Below are 22,036 nucleotides of genomic sequence, written 5' to 3'. Positions count from 1 at the left end.
GTTACATTCCGGCTCAGACTAGTAAAAAAATCACAATTAGATTAGATTAGTTAAGAAAATAAAGTACTCCTAGGTTTTTTATTTTTCTTTTTGATAACAAGTACTGTACTAGCTATTTATATGACCTTTAAATATTTTCAATAATTAATTACTAGGCATTGAACTTGCGAATAATCTTTTACTAATATCCATTCATCAAAAATAATGGGAAAATAGGCTCTTAAAAAATATTAGCAATATTCCAACATTAATTTGATTATTTTTCATTATCATATAACTCAAGGACCTCCAATGAATGTATTTTTCAAGAAATAATAATTCATTTGTTCTTTAAGAAACATTAATATAAGGAAAATAAAGAAGAAACTAAGAATATGTATAGAAAGGCATTTCATATTAAGAAGAAACATTTATGTTGCATAGATTATACAATTGTGATATATGTCTTAGAAGAAAATTCAAAATTTTTTAACATATTCAAAAAAGAAATTATGCTTGAACATGAAAGAAATTATAACTTTAAACTTGCATAATGAATTTCTTCAATTCATAGGTGAGAAGTTTCATATCTATGTAAAAATAGATAATATCTAAGTTTATCGATAGTACTTTTAAGTTATATATTTAATATAGAATATCAAAACATGAATTCTATGAATTGAATACAATAATTATTTTATGCACAATGAATATACGTATTCTAAGTGTATATGTTCAATATAACTAGAGACAATAACTCTGCACAAACATAAACAACAGAGTTTAAAACATATCCCAAAAACAACAATTAATATCATAAACATAAATAAATGAGCGTAAAAAAATATACCAGCATTTGTAAAAATATAATCAAATAGAAAGGAATAAATCGAGTCCACTAAATGCAAAATATCCCCTTAAGAAAACTATTCCCCTCCAATACCAGAGGTTTAACGAATTACATCCTCTCAGGAAGGAACGATATTATTCACTAATTTATTGATACAAAAATACTGGTGTCTGTAAGCCACTCAAAATGAGCAAAGTACACGAATATATAGTTTGCGGAAGTAGAAGAAGAAGATCTTAATTTTTGTTGTTTTAAAATGAGAGAAAATTGCTCTATTTATAGACAACAAAGAGTAGTGTGAACAAATGTTTATTGTGCCTTATTAGAAAGGTTACAACTATTTCGAAAAGTTGCAACCCTTTCGGAAAGTTTACAACCTTTCATAAAAGTCAACTCTGTTCATAAAGTCGCAACTCTTCATTAAAGTCGCAACTTTTCATAAATCTTAACTCTTTATAAAAGTCGTAACTCTTCATTAAAGTCACAACTTCTGATAAAAGTCTCAACATTACATTAAAGTCGCAAATTTTCACAAAAGTCACATCTTTACATGAAAGAGGAGACTAGTTTTGGAAATAAATAAATTTAAATGGAAATTATTGCTTGTGGTGGAGCCACGTAGGCGCACTTAGGATTCTCTTTTATATAAATATATGATTTTGACTTATGATATTTTTTATGTAATTTCTAAATATGTAATTTTCTTTCTATTAATTTAAAGATTTTATGTTTGAATTCACAATTAAAATAAAGAAGTTTGATCAAAATTCAAACTATATCATTTAAATTGAAATAGCAACTAAAGAACAAGTCATCACCATAAAGTATTAGAAAATTGTCGTGAAAAATTAGATTGCACACGTTGACTTAGAGACCTAGGTATTTTTTATTATCGTGTCATTTTGTTGCATTAGTGTTGGTATATAGATGATAGTGTCTCTACTATATTGTTATTGTTGACTTCTCGCCAATTGAATAGATAGATCCTCCCCACGATTAATTTTATTTGTTGTTTTCTTTTTTTCGGGAATTTGTAAGGCAATGTAATATATTAAGAAAAATATGTATGAATATAATTTCAATTACATTTTTCACACTTGTCATTAATGAAATCTTAAATATAACTTTTCAAGTAGATTATAAAACTTCATTAAAGAAAAGGGAAAATATGGGTGGAAATCAAATACCCACCTTGACCTTCGAAAAAATTGATTATTTTCAACAATGAAAAAGACTCAAAATTTCACTTAGAGTCTGTTTGAAGTAAACAAATTATATTTAATTTTTTGCATGATTTTTAAGAAAAAACATTTATAAGAGGAAAATTTGACTAAATTATATATCATCTATTTTAAGCTAGGAATACAAGTAAACTTGATTGGAGGGAGTAGATGTATGAATTTAAATTTTGAGATTATTTGACTAAATTTTCTAATTATAATTCAGATATTCTTAGATATCTCACTGAGACGTAAGAAGTCTTTCTTCCAAAATATTATTTTGGGACCTGCAATCCGTACTAAATTCTTTTTGAAAAATTCAACTCCCCACCTTGCACCTTCATAAAAGCCAAATTAATTAGAGGAATTATACTAAATTATGAATTATCTATTTTAAGCAAGGAATAGAAGTAAAATGGATTGGAGGGAGTAGATGTATTAATTGAAATTTTGAGATTATTTCACTTAATGTTTTTCTTAAATCAAGGTATTCTTAGGTATCTCATTGAGACATAAGCAATCGTCCTTCCAAAATGTGGTTTAGGGGCCTACAATCTGTACCAAATTCTTTTTGAAAAAATTAAACTCCCCCCACCTTGCACCCTCATAAAAGCCAAATCCGCCCACCCCAATGCCACCATTGTCATCCCAAGTCTTTTTATCATTTAAATGAAAGTGAATTGAAAGGGGTCACAAACTTCTTTTTCTTTCTTTTCACTTAATTAGCTTGACTAAAATATTATTAAAAATATATTTTCAATGATATTACATGTAAGCTATCACGCTTCTATGTAAAAAATAGATCAGATCGGATGTTCATAGTTTTGAAAAATTTTGTGTATTGAATATAGGATGATTATTGGTTATATTTGTACTGCTTACTCAATACATATGCCATTACTAGAAAGTTGTTTATGCTACATATACCTTTGGTGGCTAAATAATTAAACTGAAATTTTCATAAAAGACAGAAAAATAATACAACAAAGAAGAAACAATTACATTTCTAAAATAATACAACATTACTTTTATCATCAAGAGATATGAAAAATGATTTATGTATTAGTATTGTTTTTCTTTATAAAAAAAAGATAAAAATTAAATTACCTATCGACAAGATAGTGGGGTTTAACTTTTGGCTAAATGGAATCATGGAGAGGAACTAGAAATGCAATCTAATCGTTATTTTCTTTAGGTTGTAGTATTTTGCATGAAAAGATAGAAATATTTCCTAGGTAAAAATAAAAGATTCATAGAGCCATTCAAAATTATGAAAAAGAATTATAGAAATATCTCATTGTGGAATGATGTAAAAGATGTTCTGTTAAGAAAGTTTTAAGACTTCATTGAAGTGAAAGGAAATCAGTAGTCAATAATCGTTCATGATTGGATCGCCAAGAGATAAAAATTAATTTCTAAATCAAACTCTGCTTTCCAGTTTTAGAGGCACTGACAAAATTCAATTTCAAGTGTGTTTACCAAGAAAGTTTACCAAATTTTAGGGAAAACTTAAAAGCTAAAATGCTTAATCACAATGAATCCAAACGAAAGACTCAAAACTTGGATTGATCATCACACTTGAGCGAAATTGTAACAATCCACCTAAGAAAGAACTAAATAAAAAGAATTGATTTTGAAAGAGCAAAATCTGCAATTTTACAAGTTGATTTAGCTATGAGTTTTGGGTCAACTTCAAAAGACCATATCTTTTAGTACATGATGAGTTGGGTGTGTAGAAAATGTAGAAGGAGAATTATCTTTTAAAAATGCTCAAGTTTTATATAGGATACTTAAGGTCACTTGAGGTGATCACAATCATCAACTACGTCACTATTTATATTACAAAAAATAGGAAATAAAAGGTCTTTCACCATTATTTAGATACATGTATTACAAAATCCTAAAAGACTTTTAGAGAAACTAAGAGACAATATTAAAATACTAAACATCAAGGTGTGAATGCATTAATTTCAACACTCCCCCTTAATTTATTTGCTTGAAAACTCCAATGCCTTCTCGAAGATGACAAAATTTTACACTTGGAAGTGTTGTGTTGAAGATGTCAACAAGTTGTTCTCCTGTCTAGCAATAATTGCAACTAAATTTTGACTTTCTCTTGTGTTTATGAATATCTCCTTCTTGATTGAGTTTAGTTTTGCAAATCACTTTAGACTTACAACTTCTTTATCTTCGGGTATACTCACACACTCCCAAGTATTAACTTTCTCAATCTTCCAATTTTTTTCTGTCAAGGCTTATTTCCAAATATCATGATTTATTGCCTCCTCATAATTTTATTTCTTAACACCGACAAAATTGCATCTTTGATAAATGTCACTCAATATTTTTGCTCCTCTTGGAAGTGGCTCTTCATCATCTTAATATGAGATTTCTCCTCCTTGAGGGACGTCTTCCTCTTCCTCTTCCTCTTCTTCATTTGATACATCTAAAGATATGATAAAAGTATTATCTACCTTATTCTTAGTATGTATTGTCAGGTTTTGGAGCCTGATTAATATTTGATGTACTGTCATATATTAATGTTCACGCGGTTTAACCTTCGCGATGAGGTTGCCAGCCGAAGCGGGGGTTCGGGTCAGCGCTCCGACCCAAATTTTAGGTTGTACTATTTATTCTCCATTTATTCTCTGTAACCAAAAAATACTCTGAATAATTAATATATATCCCCCACCGCGTGGATGTTTACTCACGGGGTGTTACCACGAAATATTGATTTCTCTCTTTCTCTCTCTAGATCTCTCATCTCTTTCTCTATAGTTCTTGTGTTCTTCATTCATCAAGTGTGTCTGTGTGGATTCGATCATAACATGTATCTCATAAAGGTGTGACACCATGTCTTTGTTTCTTGAGAAACTTAAAATCATGAAAAATTAGTGACAAAATTTTTTGTGCCAAAGCCATAAATTATCTACAACTTCATTTTTGAATGCATTGTAATTAAATTATAAAAGAAATTTTCTTTTTATCATCTCTACTTCAACAGTGACTTTATTTAGCTCAATTTTATCATACATCTTGCAATAATTATATCTAAGCACAAGTGAATAACCATTTTTCATGATTGACTATCAATAAGCACATTATCTTCCAATTCAAGAACATAGAGCACATCATGAATTTGTTTACCACTCCCTTTTATGTTGATTGAAATGGTACATTTACCTTTTACATCAACTAAGGCTCCATTCCCCATTCTCACTCAAGTCGTGTTTCCATTAATTGAGAGAAAAACTTTTTTATCTCCAGTCATGTGATTGTTTTAATAGAAAATATATAAAAAAGAAAAAATGACTAAGTTCCGAAAAATCTATTAATCTTATGATTTAAGAAAAATCCACTTTCCAAATTAACAGAGTCACCACTTGATTTTTCTATAAAATCAAGAAACTTAAAATTTATTTTTTTTTCAAAAGATTTAAAACAGATAAAAGTCGATTGAAAAGGTTCGAAGTTCAAATTTACATTCCGAGAAGGTGTTAGGCCCTCGAAATACCCGCTAACTCGCAATTGACCGGCGATTTGACTAAAAATGACTTTGACTTGAATTTTCCATCTTTTACCAAATAAAGTTCATTTTATCATTTTACTTAAAATTATTACTATATTTTCTAATTAAGTAAATTAGTGAAAAGAAAGAGACTTTTTTAAAAGGGAATAAATATGTATGTATTGTTTTTATTTTCACTTATTTATCATTTAAATTAATTATCTTTTTTACGGAAAAATAGCTAAGGGGATGGCCAAAAGGGTTGACAAAGACCCAGAAGTAAAATAAAAACTTAGTAAAATTATATGTATGAATAAATATATGTATAAATAAGAGGAATGACTATCATAGGAGAATAATTAAATCAAACCGAAATCACATAAAATAATTAGTCAAATATCATGATAAATAAATAAGAAAGAGAGGAAATATCAAATTTGGGCCCTAGGCCCAAATTCTGCTGCAGCAATTTTTAGGGCCTTTGGGCCTATTTTCTTTCCAAAGGCATGATACACTTTGAGTGTATATTCGATGTATACGCTGTGTATATTGACGATTTTCACTGTCTGGCCACGTTTTCCAACTGTTTATTGTATATTCTCACTGTATACCAGTGTATACGGTCTGTATATCAACCTGATTTTGACTTTTCGAGGCTGAAAAAATATTTTCCAGTGTTATATCTCTACTGCTCTCGACCTGTATTTTAAAATTGGCCTCGTAAACCTGTTTTGACCTGTATATCGGTGTATAAAACGGGTATAATAGCCAGTTTCTAAGCTTCGGTAAACCTGCAGTTTAATTTCCAGCGATGTATTTTGCTGTTTTCGACCTGTACACCAGGTTTTTCAGGGTCTGGCCGACTCAGGGAAGGTAGTTTGAGCCCCTATGGCTCAAGAGAGAATGCAAGGGTATGGAAGAAGTCCATGAGGATTCAAGACGAATTTACATGCATATAAAAAGGAAACAAAACAAGATATTAGTTAATGTTGAAGAGCAATTTTACATCTATACAAATAACCAAAGCACGTAGTAAAAAATAACAAGAGAAGTTTATACAAGATGCAAACCCATTTAACGTAAACTTGAACCACCGAGCTAAGATCAATTGACTAAACTTTTCTAATTGCACATGAGCTACTGGAAGCACAATTTTCAATATTTGGACATGAAATGTTTACAGGAAAAGGGGAGAAGGAGGACAAAGACCAAGTGTGAAAATTGAAAGAAAAAATCTTTAGCCAATGCGACAATCAATTTGAAACTAAAGGCGTTTCATTCCCCAAAACATTTTGAAATATCGTTAATCCTCATTATGGACATGCCTCATGTTCGACTAAGTCACAAACTTACAGCGCAAAGTGATGGCAGATTCAACAAATAGGATGAATGTCTCAAAATTTAGACAAAGTAAGATGGCCATTGCGATTTTAAGCTAACAAACATGCTAGGAAAGTTAGTTGTTGAACTTCAAAACATCGAACAACTAGTAGTACTTAGGCAGTCCGAACCAAGGATGCAGTTTTCATCTCTAGGAAACAGTAGCATTCAAACCATAGATAAAACTAAAGCATAGAGCAAACCGCGACTATACCGTATACATTGACCAACTAGATTGATTTGAAAATTCATGCTTACGCAAATATCAACATTAAGCAATAATAAGCTAAACATAACACACTTAATATGAGAACAGAACGACACGAACTCAAAAAAAGAAACCAAGCGATAGAGCTAAAATAAAGACCAACGGACAGCATTCACAGGTATGACCAAAAAAACATCAACATTAGGTGCAAACCGATGATATCTTTGACTTGCCAAATCGTGAAATCACAAGGAAAAGAACATATCGCATTGATATATTTAACACACCGAGATAAGTAATGACAAACGGCCATGTAGCAGAGCTTTACATTATAAAAAAAATAACACATCGGGAAAGAAACAGAAGCAAAGGGAATACTAGAAAGAGAAAAAAATAAGTGAGATTGCTACCTTCTTAGGGCCAGCGACTGAGACAAGAACAGAGTGGAGAGCGATTCCACACACACGAACGAAACTATGAGAAATTCTATGAACGAGTTGAGGAAGAAACCAAAAATAGAACCAACCTCTTTTCTATTCGGATGTATTTTGCGAATGATTGCTATAATTATTTTGTCTTTGACTTTCGGTAAACTATTTTGTTTGCGTTGGTTGCGGCTGCCCCCCTCAACAGTGAAGCAAGAGAAGTTTATATAGGTGAGAAATTAGGGTTGGAATGGACTTTGGGGGGGGGGGGGGGTAAGGGGAAAACCAAATCGAATTCAAATTCCAAGCCCGTTCCCAAAAACTCAAAATTTGAATTCTTTCACCATTAGAGGCAGACCTCTTTTCTGAAGCTCTGAATCTAATCCGAAAATGGAAAAGGGGATGGATGACTTTGATTAATTTCCTGTCCTTACGCCTTGACGTGGTGTAATCTAAGGCCACAAGGATGATTCTCACGTGTCCCCGCCCTACAGTCACTCGTACGTTTAGAGGGGCGTTCAAGGAAGGAGACAAAATTTTGTTGCTTCTCGTTTGGTTCGCTGGACTTGCGTACTGTTGATGTACATTTTCCGAGTTTCTTTCTGTGAGGAAGAGGAGGGATGGGTCACAGGAAATGGGCTGGACGGATAAGGAGAAAAGTTCATTAAAGTGGAAGTGGGCTGAAATATTCTTTATGGGTGTTGGAAGTTGATAATGGGCTGGAAAATAAAAAAGGGGTAAGGTTGGGCTGATAATTCTGGAAATATTTCAGATAAAGGGCCAAAATTTGCTTTGAAGTCACAATTTTGTAAAAAGAGAATTAATGTAACCAAGTCGTTGATTAGATTAACTTCGGGTAAGATGTTTATTTTTTTATTAATTAGTCCGCGAGTTTCTTAATTTCAATCAAGGCAAAAATAACCAACTTAATTATAAACTAAAAGAAATTGAGACATAAACTAACGAACTTGGACAAAAATAAAATTTGATAAAGTATTGAGTAAAATCAAAATCTTTTTAGACAATTGTCATATATATATCATTTCAAGACTATAAAAATTCTACAGCTACTTAAACGACTAAAAATATTTTGAACTTTAAAAAGTCGACTATTTCAACCTGTCAAAATTTAAGAAACCCATGAATTAATTCTAATCGAGGAGGGTCAAAATTGGGTGTCAACAACTGTCCCTTGTTTTACTTGGATTGATGCAAGAAATTAAAGAAAAACGAAATTGACTAAACCAATTTTGGCCAACTACATTTTCATCTTTTAAAAAGTGTATTTGGTACGGACATAAGTCTTATGGCCGAACCCTGAAAATGAGTTTCCTACATATCTCAGGCTATATGAGAATCCGGGCCACTTGTAGTTCGATACGCTTAATTTAATGCAAGATTTTGAAAGAAATCAAAAGTCATCTCGATATTGAATTATGAAGGTACCGAAATGCTCGAGAATAAAATTCGAGAGCGAATGTTGGAATACAATCGAGTTTCAATATTGAGTCTGCCTACATATCCTTGTATCTCAGCAATCAGGTTGCTCGTAGTTTAACTTGATCGGTTGAAAAGGAAATTTATTATACTAGATTACCTTTGGTTCTAGATAAGTGACAAATAAAATCAAGTACGAAAGGGAGGCTTGTAACCTCTTAGTCATGAATGTGGCGCTCTTCACACCCATAATTAAGAACTTACATGGACATAATTTCCAAAGCTCTTGGTGCATTGTCATTAATATTGGAGACTTGCTTCCGGTAGATCAAAATTTCCGGATGCGAAACTGAAACTGACAAACCGAAAGAAAACCCACATACCTTATGATAGGGGTGTGGTTTGATTGTGGTGGAAATCCCTCCTCTACTCGCGTCCTAAGAGTTTTGATAATTCTCTTTGGACTATGTCCCAGTTCGCTGCCAAGAAAAAGTTTCACGTTGTGCTGTATCCTTTTTGATGTCGTTTGCACATGTGGTTTTGTTTTTGGAGAATTCATCTATTCAGATGCTCTCGACAAAGGCTGAGATAAAACTCATCAGTATAAAATTGCAATTAAAATGGGAGATAATGTCTTTTACCGTGTTGACACTTAGTTGCTCTCCTTCACATTTGATATCAACTTGATCGGTTTGACGTAAAACAAATAAAGCCTATGTCCTATGTTTTGTAATATCTATCTTCAATGTACTCTTCATTGCGTGTTGAAATAAATAAAAGTTGATGTAGTGCTGATATTTCTCTTGATGTCGTCTTCGATGCTCCTCTTGATGCTTACTTTTATCAAAATAAAGAATGCAGTTGATGTTGAGGGGTAAATATTTATCTTGAGATGCACGATTCCTATTCTGGTAGTGCATTCTTTCTTTCGGGGCATGAATATCTTCCCGCGATGTGTGATTTCTTGCGGGGTATGAAATCTTCCAGCGATGTATTATTTCTTGCAGAGTATGAAATCTTCCCGCGAGGTATGAATATCTTGTCGCAATGTATAATTTCTGTGAGACATGAAATCTTCTCGCGGTGCATAATTTCTGCGAGGCATGAAATCTTCTCGCGCTGCATAAATTGACTCGCGATGCATGCTCTTCCGCGATGCATGAATATTGACTCGTGATGCATAATCTTCCGCGATGCATGAATATTGACTCGCGATGCATGATTATCTGCGATACATGAATATTGACTCGCGATGCATGATCTTCCACGATGCATGAATATTGACTTGTGATGCATGATCTTCCGCGATACATGAATATTGACTCGCGATGCATGATCTTCTGTGGGGTATAAATATCTTCCCGCGATGCATAAATTTCTGCGAGGTATGAATATCTTCTCGCAATGCATAACTTTCTGCGAGGCATGAATATTGACTCGCGATGCATGATCTTCTGCGATGCATAAACATTTGTTTTTGATGTCATCTTTGGTACTAAATGAAAATAGTGCTTCAATCGAGCAACATAGTAGTGATCTTCTGGGTGCCTTCTAGATAATCATATCGTCTCAATTGATGATAACAATAAAATGACTTCTAGAAAATATATCATCTTGATTGACAATAAAATGAATGACCCCTCTGGGTAGTGTATCGTCTTGATCGATAATAAAATAAAGGACCCCTCAAGGTAACGTATCATCTTAATTGACAATAAATTAAATGACCCCCTCCGAGTAACGTATTGTCTTGATTGACAATAAGATAAATGACCCCTCCGGGTAATGTATATGTATTGATTGATAATAAAATAAAAGACCCCTCAAGGGTAATGACACTATCTTGTCTGATAATGTGATACAGATGACGTCCTTTACGGAAATCGTAAACTCTTTCTTGAGATTTCGCTTGATTCACCTTCGAATCTAGTTGGATATTCCTTATAGACTTTGTGTTGTTGGAAATTGACTGAAACAATCATTCATATTCCCAAGTCTTTGGTATAAGCAATATAAGATAATTCCTGCATCTACAAGAAACTGTTAATTTTGGGAGAGCTTTCTCCTCCCTTTATTTCTCCATATTCATCGATCGGAGGAATTTGCTGATATCAAAGCAGTGGTATAATTTTTAGTTTTAAAACAAACGGATCTGTGTCGATTCTTCAATTGTCTACTCCTTGTCCTACTATCTCCGGTTGATTTTCTGATCTCCCGACCTTTGATAGATAAGACAAAATATTTTATGCCAAAACAAATGAAACATAAAAGGAAAATCTTTAAGAAAATTAACTTTCGAGAAGTAGTATTTTAAACAGGGTCACTGTCAAGTGTCATGTCACGTCAGGCTTAGCGAACTTCTTTGAGCCTGATGCTTGGAGGTGTATCTGATTATTCGATGGGGAGTATTCAAAGCCACTCTAGACTTGTTGATAAATCCATGTTTGAAATTTTGAGGTCACCCTAAAATTTCTATCCCGGTTAACCGTATCAGCTTTATCTTTAAACTGTCGCTGAATAAATAATGGAGTTTTTGAGATCCTCTCAAAAATTCTGTCCCAATTGCAAACTTTGAAGTATTTGCAATCTCGACATGCTGAAAAAAAAATTCTTGAGAATTTTTGAGATCCTCTCAAAAATTCTATCCCAGTTTCTATTGTAAAGAGAAATAGAAAACTTTTGGGAGATATGACCGAACCCTTATGGATCCTACGTATCCCGTTGAGGCAGGAATCAAGCCAAATTTAGTTCCCCCTCAAAGGTAACAAAATAAGAAAATTTTACAAAGAAAACCGACCGAGGACGACATAGGCCACCTATGTATCTCATTCTTGAGAATTCAAGTCGAACGTAGTTCATATAAAAGAAATAATTAGGAGGGATAAACGGGATGACCGAGGCTGACATAGGCCGCCTACGTATCTCATTCTTGAGAATTCAGGTCAGACATAGTTCATTACAAGAGGGATGAAATTTAAAACAAGCAAATACAAGAAAAAGAGAACAATTAAAAATAAATGACAAAATACAAACTGAAACTTCACACGTAGTATCTCTTGACAGTGTCTGAGTTGATATGTTTCGGCCATGCGGTGACATCCATATCCAGCAGGATCAAAGCACCTCCAGATAATACTTTACGAACCATGTAGGTTCCTTGCCAATTTGGTGCGAATTTTCCTTTGTACTCGTCTTGATGAGGGGAAATGCGCTTAAGGACCGATTGCCCATCTTCGAAAATTCTGACTCCTACTCTCTTGTGAAAAGCACGAATCATTCTCTGTCGATACAATTGACCATGACAAATGGAAATCATTATTTTCTCATCAATGAAAGTTAGTTGATCAATCCGTTTGCCGGCCCATTTAGCATTACTCAGCTCTGCTTCTTGGATGATTCTCAAAGACGGTATCTTAGCTTCAACCGGTTCCGTATACTAGCAGATATGGCGTAGCTCCAATCGACAATCTGACAGTCGTCCGATAACCCACTAAATAATATGGCAACATCTCATGCCAACCTCGGTAATTGTCAATCAATTTTCTCAAAATCTTCTTGATATTCTTATTGGCAGCCTCTACAGCTCCGTTCATTTGAGGACGATAAGCGGTTGAGTTTCGGTGAGTAATCTTAAATTGTTCACATATATCTCTCATCAAGTGACTGTTGAGATTCGCATCATTATTAGTAATGATGGATTCTGGCAATCCAATCTGCATATCAGATTGTTGTGAACAAAATTAGCCACAACTTTCTTGGTTACTGACTTAAAAGAAGCTGCGTCCACCCACTTCGTGAAATAATCAATGGCAACCAAAATAAATCTGTGTCCATTAGAAGTGGATGGCTATATCTGACCGATGACATACATACCCCAAGCTATAAATGGCCAAGGTGAACTCATAGCATTAAGTTCGTGAAGCGGATCAAATCACTGTGCACTTGACATTTATGACATTTTTGCACAAACTTGTAACAATCATTCTCCATAGTCATCTAGAAATAGCCGGCTCAAAAGATCTTTCTTGCCAAAGTGAGCCCATTCATATGCGTGCCGCAAACTCCAGCATGTATCTGTTCAATAAGCTTCGCAGCTTCAACAGCATCAACGCATCTTAGAAGACCCAAATCTGGAGTCCTCCTATAAAGGACTTCTCCACTTAGAAAGAAATTGAGAGCCATACGGCGTATCGACTTCTTTTGGCTGGACGTAGCATCTTTGGATAAGTTCCAGATTCCAAATACTTCTTTATATCGAAATACCAAGGCAAACCATCTGGTTCTGCTTCAACATTGGAACAATGGACTGAATGTTCTTTCAACTTTATATCCAGAGGATCAATATAATTGTATCCGGATGTTTAATCATCAAAGCGATGGTGGCAAGAGCATCGACCAATTCATTATGTATTCTAGGAGTATGTCTGAACTCGATCTTACAAAATGTTTTGCATAACTTCTGCACATACTGTACGTAAGGTATAATCTTTGGGTTCTTCACAGCCCATTCTCCTTGAACTTGATGAATCAAAAGATCTGAATCTCCAATAACCAACAACTCATAGACATTCATGTCGATGGCCATTTTCAAACCAATAATACAAGCTTCGTATTCGGCCATGTTGTTCGAGCAATTAAATCGAAGCTTAGCCGCCATGGGATAGTGCTGATCAGATTCCGACACTAAGACTGCTCTAATACCTTTACCTTGATGATTTGCCTCTCCATCAAAGAATAATCTCCAACCTGGATATGCTTCAGAAATATCTTCACCCACAAATGACACTTCTTCATCGTGAAAATAAGTCTTAAGTGGTTCATACACTTCATCAACGAGATTTTTTGCAAGATGATCAGCCAAAGCCTGTTTTTATCGCCTTCTGAGTCGCATACACAATATCAAACTCACTCAACAGCATTTTCCATAAAGCTAATTTTCCGGTTGGCATCGCCTTCTGGAAGATATACTTCAGCGGGTCCATTCTGGAAATGAGGTATGTAGTATGAGAAGACAAATAATGTCTCAACTTCTGGGCAAGCCAAGTCAAAGCACAACACGTCCTCTCTAACAAAGTGCAACGAGACTCGTATGGAGTAAACTTCTTGCTTATGTAATAGATATCCTTCTCCTTTTTTCCTGTCTCGTCGTGTTGATAAAGAACGCATCTGAATGAACTATCTGAGACGGACAAATATAGCAACAACGGACTCCCATCTCGCGGAGGAACCAATATCGGCGGATTGGACAAATATTTCTTGATAGCATCAAAAGCAGTCTGACACTCTTCAGTCCACTTTGTCATAGCGTCTTTTTTCAACAGCTTGAAGATAGGCTCACACACCACAGTTGATTGAGCTATAAATCGACTGATGTAGTTCAACCTCCCTAAGAAACTCCTCACCTCCTTCTTAGTCTTTGGCGGAGGTAACTTTTGAATCGCCTTAATCTTGGAAGGATCAAGCTCAATACCTCTTCTACTGACTATAAATCCCAACAACTTGCCGGCTGGTACTCGAAAAGCACATTTAGTAGGATTCAACTTTAAGTTATACCGACGCAGACGATCAAAGAACTTCTTCAAATGTGTCAAGTGGTCCGAACTCTCACGGGACTTGATTATGACGTCATCCACATACACCTCGATCTCCTCATGGATCATGTCAGGAAATATGGTCGTCATATCCCTCATATAGGTACCACCAGCGTTCTTGAGGCCAAATGGCATCACCTTGTAAAGATATACACCCCAAGGTGTAATAAAAGCTGTCTTTTCTGCGTCTTCTTCGTTCATCAGAATCTGATGATAACCTGCATAACAGTCCAAAAATGACTGCATTTCATGTTTAGCAAAATTATCGATCAGAATGTGAATGTTAGACAATGGAAAATTATCCTTAGGGCTAGCTTTGTTGATATCTCTGTAGTTGACATAAATTCTGATCTTCCCGTCTTTTTTGGCGACCGGAACAATATTGGCCAACCAAGTCAGGTATTGTGTCACTTCCACCAATTGAGACTCTATCTGGTTGGTGATCTCTTTTTAAATCTTTAAACTCCACTCAGGCTTGAATTTCTGAGTTTTTTGCTTCACCGGACTGAACCCTGGATTAATCGGCAATTTGTGAGTCACCATATAAGTACTCAACCCTAGCATGTCGCTGACCTCCCAGACGAACACGTCAATGTAATCGCTGAGTTAATGAATTAGGCCTTTTCTTTGAGCATCATTCAAGTGAACGCTAATCTTGAATTCTTTGACACACTCTTGTTCTCCTAGATTTACAGCTTCACTTTCCTCTAAATTCAGCTTATGTTGGTTTTCAAAAAGTAGAAATTCTTCAGCAACATATTCTGGTTTCTCACTTTCTTCTTCGTAATCACCAACCTCATCATCACCTGCCTCATTTTGTTCATTCAGCTCGTGACATGACACGACATTGGCAGGTTTAAAACTTACATTACTGAAACCGTAAACAAACAAAGTTAGGAAAGCAAAGAATAACAGATGAGTAAATAAATGAATTTTAAAATAAAAGAGGCTTTCATTAAAATTGGGAAAACGGTGCAAACTTTGGCCATGGCATAGGCCATGTTTCCTCTTTAAACATCACGATGGAAAATTAAAAATTCAAATAGTTAAGAAAATGCAAAATGGTGGGTCTCGGGCCTCTTCCGGACTACCACTGATTTTAAAGATGCATAAAATGATGCCCTTCTACGGAGGAGTTCGAGAGATCAGGATGGGCGTGGAGGTCCAGTTCTGCAGCATCTCCCCTGGCTCAGCATCACGGATACCAGCTAGATCGACCTCTTCCTTAATAACAACATCGTGTTGACACCCAATTTTTGACTTGCGCCGGTATGAATTAATTATCGATATTCGTAAGTTTTCCAAATAATTTAAATTAATTAGTTTTTAAATTTTACGAATATAATGATATAATGCATGAACTTTATGTTACGCCGGTTCCCTTTAGCATAACTTTAAATAAGGTATATATTTCTTTAATTATGTATATAATTAGTATATTTTATGAATATATATCTATCTATATATATATATATATATATATATCTTAAGTTTAGAAAGTATTCTATTAAACTAGTTTATTTTAAATCACAATTATATTTTGAGTCGCTATTTTACAATTTAAATAATTATGTTACTAAATAAATAAGCTCGTCAATAAATTTATACCAAATTCGTTTTATTTTAAATCGATTGGCTATTTAGTAAATTTAACTCTTTTTCCCTGTAATTCTTTTTGAAGAACTGAATTTGGGCCCTTTCCCTTTTGTTTTTTTAGCCTAAGTTTTACTTCCTAATTCCCAGGCCCAATTTATTCCAGCCCATCCGCTCCTTCAGCAACCCAATTAATTCCAGGCCCACTCCCCTATTCCCCCAACCCAATTCTTCTCCTCAGCCCAAACCAAATTAAAAGAACAACCCAACTTCAACCCAGATTCCCCTCCAACCCAACCCTCCAACTTATAATACCCAGCCCAAACCATTCCTAGGCCCAAATCCCCTAAAATTTTACCCGACCCAGCGCCCTTTTTCTTTAACCCGACCCGATCCGACCTCCCCTCTTCTTCCCTTCCCAGAACACACGCGCTAAATCCCCCTTCCCTCTTTCCCTTTCCTTCGTCCAAAATGCCCATCAAAAAGGATAAACGCCAAAACTCCCAGAAAAACGCGACAAAATTCCCAAAAAATTCACCCCGTGTCTCCCTCCCACGCTCTCCCCCTCCTCTCTCTCCTCCTTTCTCACGCGAGCTGTGCAACGGCTTTGGAGCCGTTTCCTTCTGCAAGTCGTACGTTCGCGCAGGCCTGGCAGCAAGGAAGGTTGCAAGCTCCGTCCTTGCAGCGTGGGATTGCGCCATGTAGCTCGCAAGGACGGTCGATTTCATCTCGACCATCCTTCCCTCCTTTCCATTTCTGGAATGGAGCTAATTTTCAGAAAAAGGGTGTCGCTCTGTTAAGGGAAAGGAATTCAAAATTTGAATTCGAAATGGGCCTCAAATCGTCCCTCCAGCCCCTCTCCCTCGAAACCCTAGGTTCCTCTATAAATACCCCCTCCGAAAACGTTGAAAGGGTTGAAAATTGGGAGCGGTGGAAAAACTTAGGGTTGAGGAAAAATCTTGAAAATATTTTTGGTTCTCTTCTGTTTTGCTGTAGGAGAACAGTGGGTTGGGAAAATTTTAGTTGCGATTTCGTTGTAAGGGCTTGCCGGAGTAAAATTTCTTTCTGTTTAGCATTGAAATATCAAGAAATTGGAGAAAACATCGCTAATACTTTGAAAACGACTAATAGACGGAAGAGTTGCTAGCGTTCCGCGTTTGGGTCTAAGTTCTCGATTAGACTTCGTTTCTTCGCCAGGGGTTCGAGTCTTCGTAAGGTGGTGAAGTCATTAGCTCGTCGCTGTTCCAGTCGCTGCTCTCGAAAAGGTAACCTTCTCCCGCCTCTTACTACCCCCTCGTTTCTTCTGTTTCGAAGTAGTCTCTTTTGTCGCTTTGGTACTCTATGAGTTGCTGCTGATATATCTGCTGGTTTTTCCTGATTTGTTTGGATCAAAAATCTGTTAAAAGTTCGACTGTGAGCACGTAAGGCCTGTTGCTGTGAATATAGGCTGTTTATTTGTTGGTTTTGGTTCGAGTCTGTAATGTATCATGTATTATAGTTCTGTTTCGTCATGTTGTTCGTCTTATGTCGCTTTCTATTGTTACGAGTTTGTCATGGCGTAGACCTTATCGTGTTGGTTTTGACTTCGTTCTGTTTTGGAGCCATCGCTTGAATGATTGCTGGCCTGTTTCTAAGCTTCTGTCTTGTTTAGGTTGGAAATTCTCCATGGTACAATAATGTCTATGGAGGTTTGCTGAACATGAATGAGTTTTCCTCTTCCCCTAAGTAGTTTATGAGGATAAAGCATGACTTTCCTTGTTTCAAGCATACTTTAGTTACAAATAATTGTGTGTTGTTGCTACCTTTGGCATAATGAAGTCACTTCCTTAAGCTTTGATTCTATGTTGCCTATCGCTATTTTGGGGTTTGCCGTAGGTTTAAACGCTTATGTATGTCTGAAAATTTAAAAAACTCGTTCTTGCCTAATGCTTGCTTTATTGATGATCTTGTTTTAATGATGATTTTTAGTGGTTGTTGTTAATCCTTTCCTTTCGTTTTTCTTTACATGTGATATCGATTCGATTCCATTTCGGACTCCACTCCCACATTTTTCCGAGTCAGCCAACCCCTGAAATGATGTACAGGTCGGAAAAAAACCCAGCAGAAACTGCTGGAAAAGTTGTTGCAGGGATTTGAAGAACATGTATACAGCAGTATACATGTCTTATACACAGTTGTGCACTGATATACAGGTCGAAGGCGTACAGATGGATCCGAGTTCAAAATCTGAGTTGACGACGGGAAAATTACACTCCTGAAAAGGAGTTTTCAACTTCCGAAAGTTGAAAAACAGGCAGATATACAGCCTGTATACACAGATATACGGGAACGATACTATAGATATGCTTAAAAAATATGATTGGCAACGGAACGTACAGGGACGCTTATTTTAACTAAAATTCGGGATTAGGCAATTAATGCGGACGTAGGGTGCAGCCCGTATACATTAGTATACATTATCGGGCGACGATATACACTTGTTAAGTAAGTTTTAAAAAATGATACAGGTACAAATACGCAGGGCAATACAGGGAAAAATAACAGAAAATATGTATTCAAACAGGTGCAGGGCTCAAGAGGTCCAAATGGGTCAAATATATACTGTACACAGCATGTATACATTTGTGTATACCCTTCGTGATCCTTTTTCAGGAATGGGCCAGGGCCCTTCAGCAATTTTTTAACAGGCCCAAGGGGCCAAAATGTTTTTGCAGGATTCTTTAATTTGTTGAAAAGGCCCAAGTCCATATTTGAAATTAGCCTAGGACATGTGGGCTAAAGCCCAATGGATTGAATTTGGGCAATAAGGCCCAAGTTCAATTTTTTTTTCTCCCCTTTATTTATTATTTGCTTGAATTAAATAATGTTGTGGTAGAATTTTAATAATGTCCTAAGGGGTAGCCAATTTTCATTATTTTAAAATTCACCACTTTATTTGCTTATTTTTTTTGTTTATTTTTGTCACCATTTTCCTTAAGCTTTCTTTAAATGTTTTCCTTTAGAAGTAATAAGGAAACAAAAAATTTTAAAAATTAAAGAATATATCAAAACGATTTCTTACTAAGTTAAAAATAAATAAAATATATATATATATATATATATATTAAAGTCATTTTAGTCAAATCGCCGGTCAACCGCAAGTTAGCGGGCATCCCGAGGGCCTAACACCTTCTCGGGATGTACATTGAACTTCGAACCTTTTCAATCGATTTTATCTGTTTTTAAATCTTTTGAAATTTTTCTTGATTTTTATCAAAATCAAGTGGCGACTCCGTAATTTGAAAAATTGATTTTTCTTAAATAATAAGACTAATTGATTTTTCGAAACCTAGTCAATTTTTTCATTTTTAAACCAAATAATAGTAGTAGTATTTTTTAAAATAAAACAGAATGGCGACTCCACTGGGGAGTGTTAAGTTCTAACCACAAGATTTGATTGTTTGACTACTTGTTTTATTTGTTTTATTTGTTGTTTGTGCAGAATTGTTTAATCTTTCATATATTGTTATTGCATGCATAACATATCATACTTCCGTCAAATGACAATTATTTCATTTCCACTAAAGGACGATTATGCGGGTTCGCAGTCGTTCGTTAACCAAAGATTTTCTCGGGGCACTAGGGGTGGGCATTCGGTATTTCGGTTCGGTTTGGTTTTTATTTTTGGTTTTTTCGGTTTTCGGTTTTTTTAAATTGCGTACCGAATACCGAACCGAAATATTATTTCGGTTCGGTTCGGTTTTTGTTAATTCGGTTCGGTTTTTATTAATTCGGTTCGGTTTTTTATTTCGGTTTTTTAATGGGCCTGTTTAGTGGGCTTTTTAAAATTTTAAACTTTACAATTTTTTCAATTTTTTGTTTGATTTTTCAACTTAATGGGCTTTGATATTTCAACTTAATGGGCTTTGATATTTCAACTTAGGGTTTCTTATTTTTTAAAAAAATTTATTTAATATTAATAATTATTAAATATAATATAATTTATAAATTGTAATATAATATTTCGGTTTAAACCGAAATACCGAATTCCAAAGTAATATGTACTGAAAACCTAACCGAAATACCGAAAATACAAAAAATTAAACCGAATACCGAACCGAAAACCGAAATACCGAAACCGAAATTCTGAAAATTTCGGTTCGGTTCGGTGTTTCGGTTTTCCGGTTTTTATGCCCACCCCTACGGGGCACCCTGACGAGTGTAGTTGACTACTTGATAGTCAACGATCGTTAATTGTCCCAGCCCAAGTAGTCCGTTTGGGTTACCCATTCCACTTTAAATACAACCCACTCTTAGTCAAACTAAGATAGAGCGAAACCCAATCCAGAAACTAGCGCATTGGCCTAAGACGACCCAACACCCAAGGCGTGTTGGGCCCATTAGAAGACCACCTTGAGTCCAAAACGGCCCACGGCCTAAATGGACGTTCATACTTATGTGTTTAAATTTGAAGGATGTATACGTTGTTTGAGAAAATCATTGTCTCATAGGGTAAGGATTAGATTATAGTTAAAGAAAGAGCTTTAAAAGCTACTGGTCCATCCAAAGACGTTGGCACCCGAAGATTACAAAAAAGTCAAGAAAGAAGAAGGATCTTTCGTGGAGGCATAGTTTAGGGTCGTACCCCTGCGTGGGACTGATTATTTTGTATGCATTTCCCCTATTATGTATCCCCATTAAGTTTTATTCATGAAATTTGAATAAATTTGAGTTTTGCGGCAATGAAATGTTTCAAATGACATATACATCCCTCAAATCGCTAGGCCCACCCTTGGCACAAAAGGGTCACATATCTGTTTAGAACGCGCAATATTTGTTTATGTGGTTATGTGTTTACACCTATATGTGATATCTTGTATTATTTACCACCTCCAGCCGCTAACATATTGGTCTTTTGAGTTTTTTCATTTGTCAGGTATTTAAAATTGATCTGTGTTGATAAGTTGGTTGATCATCCGTATTTCACAAGGTCTAAGGCCCTAAAGATTCCTTTTCCGATCAAAATTTGCAAAAGAAAAAAAAAGACAACAATGGGGGATAACAATGATGAGATCGACATGAATGATGTTGTCGTGGCTCAACCCGCCGCCGCTGATAAAAATGAATTGATTATGCAATTGATGCAACAGATTGCTGAAATGAGGATCGAAATGCAAAGAATGCAAGATGTGTCTAATCCAATTTCATCCTTCAACCCTCCAAGAGATGGAAGACCTCCACTCCACTTTCCTCCACCAAGCACGAAACAAGTTCAAAACCTTCTCTCTAACCCTACTCAAAATCCTCCAACCATTGACTTAACTACCCCCAATCTCCGTCACGCCACCACATCATGTCAAGCACCACGTCCTCCTCAAAATACCAACCTTCAAATCCTTCATCTCTCTCAAAACCAAAATACGAACGATGCTCAAACCTTCCCCCATCTTCAAAACCAAAATACTGATTCTCAAACTTTCCCCCAAAATTATCAAGCCACTCAAAATACCCAGAATCCCTCCATTGCTCCACCCATACCTCAAAAGACTACTTTCCAAATCCCAATTCCAAATGAACCTCATGCCGATTGTTCCGAGCTTGATCACTATAAGAAACAGGAGAGAGAGTGGAGGTCAAAAGAAGAGGCAGTCAAGCTGAATATGAAAGAAGAGATCAGGAAAGCCATGAAGGAGTTGCACTATATTCCCGAAGTCGACGGATTAAGCTATAAGGATTTATGCATCTATCCGAATCTCGACCTCCCGGAAGGGTTCAAAGTGCCAAAGTTTGTCACTTTTAATGGAACAGGAAATCCTCTAGCACATCTGAAAGTTTATTGTGATCAACTCGTGGGAGTTGGCAAAAA

General features: G+C 35.5%; 1 long non-coding RNA gene across 1 annotated transcript; it reads right to left on the bottom strand.

The window, feature by feature from the left end:
- Positions 1–5,905: 5,905 nt before the first annotated feature.
- On the bottom strand, positions 5,906–8,187 carry LOC114077354. Its single transcript, XR_003578657.1, has 2 exons — positions 6,349–8,187; positions 5,906–6,256 (listed from the first exon to the last, which is right to left on the bottom strand). It is a non-coding gene; the product is annotated as an uncharacterized LOC114077354 (long non-coding RNA).
- Positions 8,188–22,036: the final 13,849 nt, after the last annotated feature.

The sequence above is a fragment of the Solanum pennellii genome, chromosome 5 (assembly GCF_001406875.1).
Source record: "Solanum pennellii chromosome 5, SPENNV200".
Taxonomy (NCBI): Eukaryota; Viridiplantae; Streptophyta; class Magnoliopsida; order Solanales; family Solanaceae; genus Solanum; species Solanum pennellii.
This window is presented reverse-complemented; position numbering and strand designations above follow the sequence as displayed.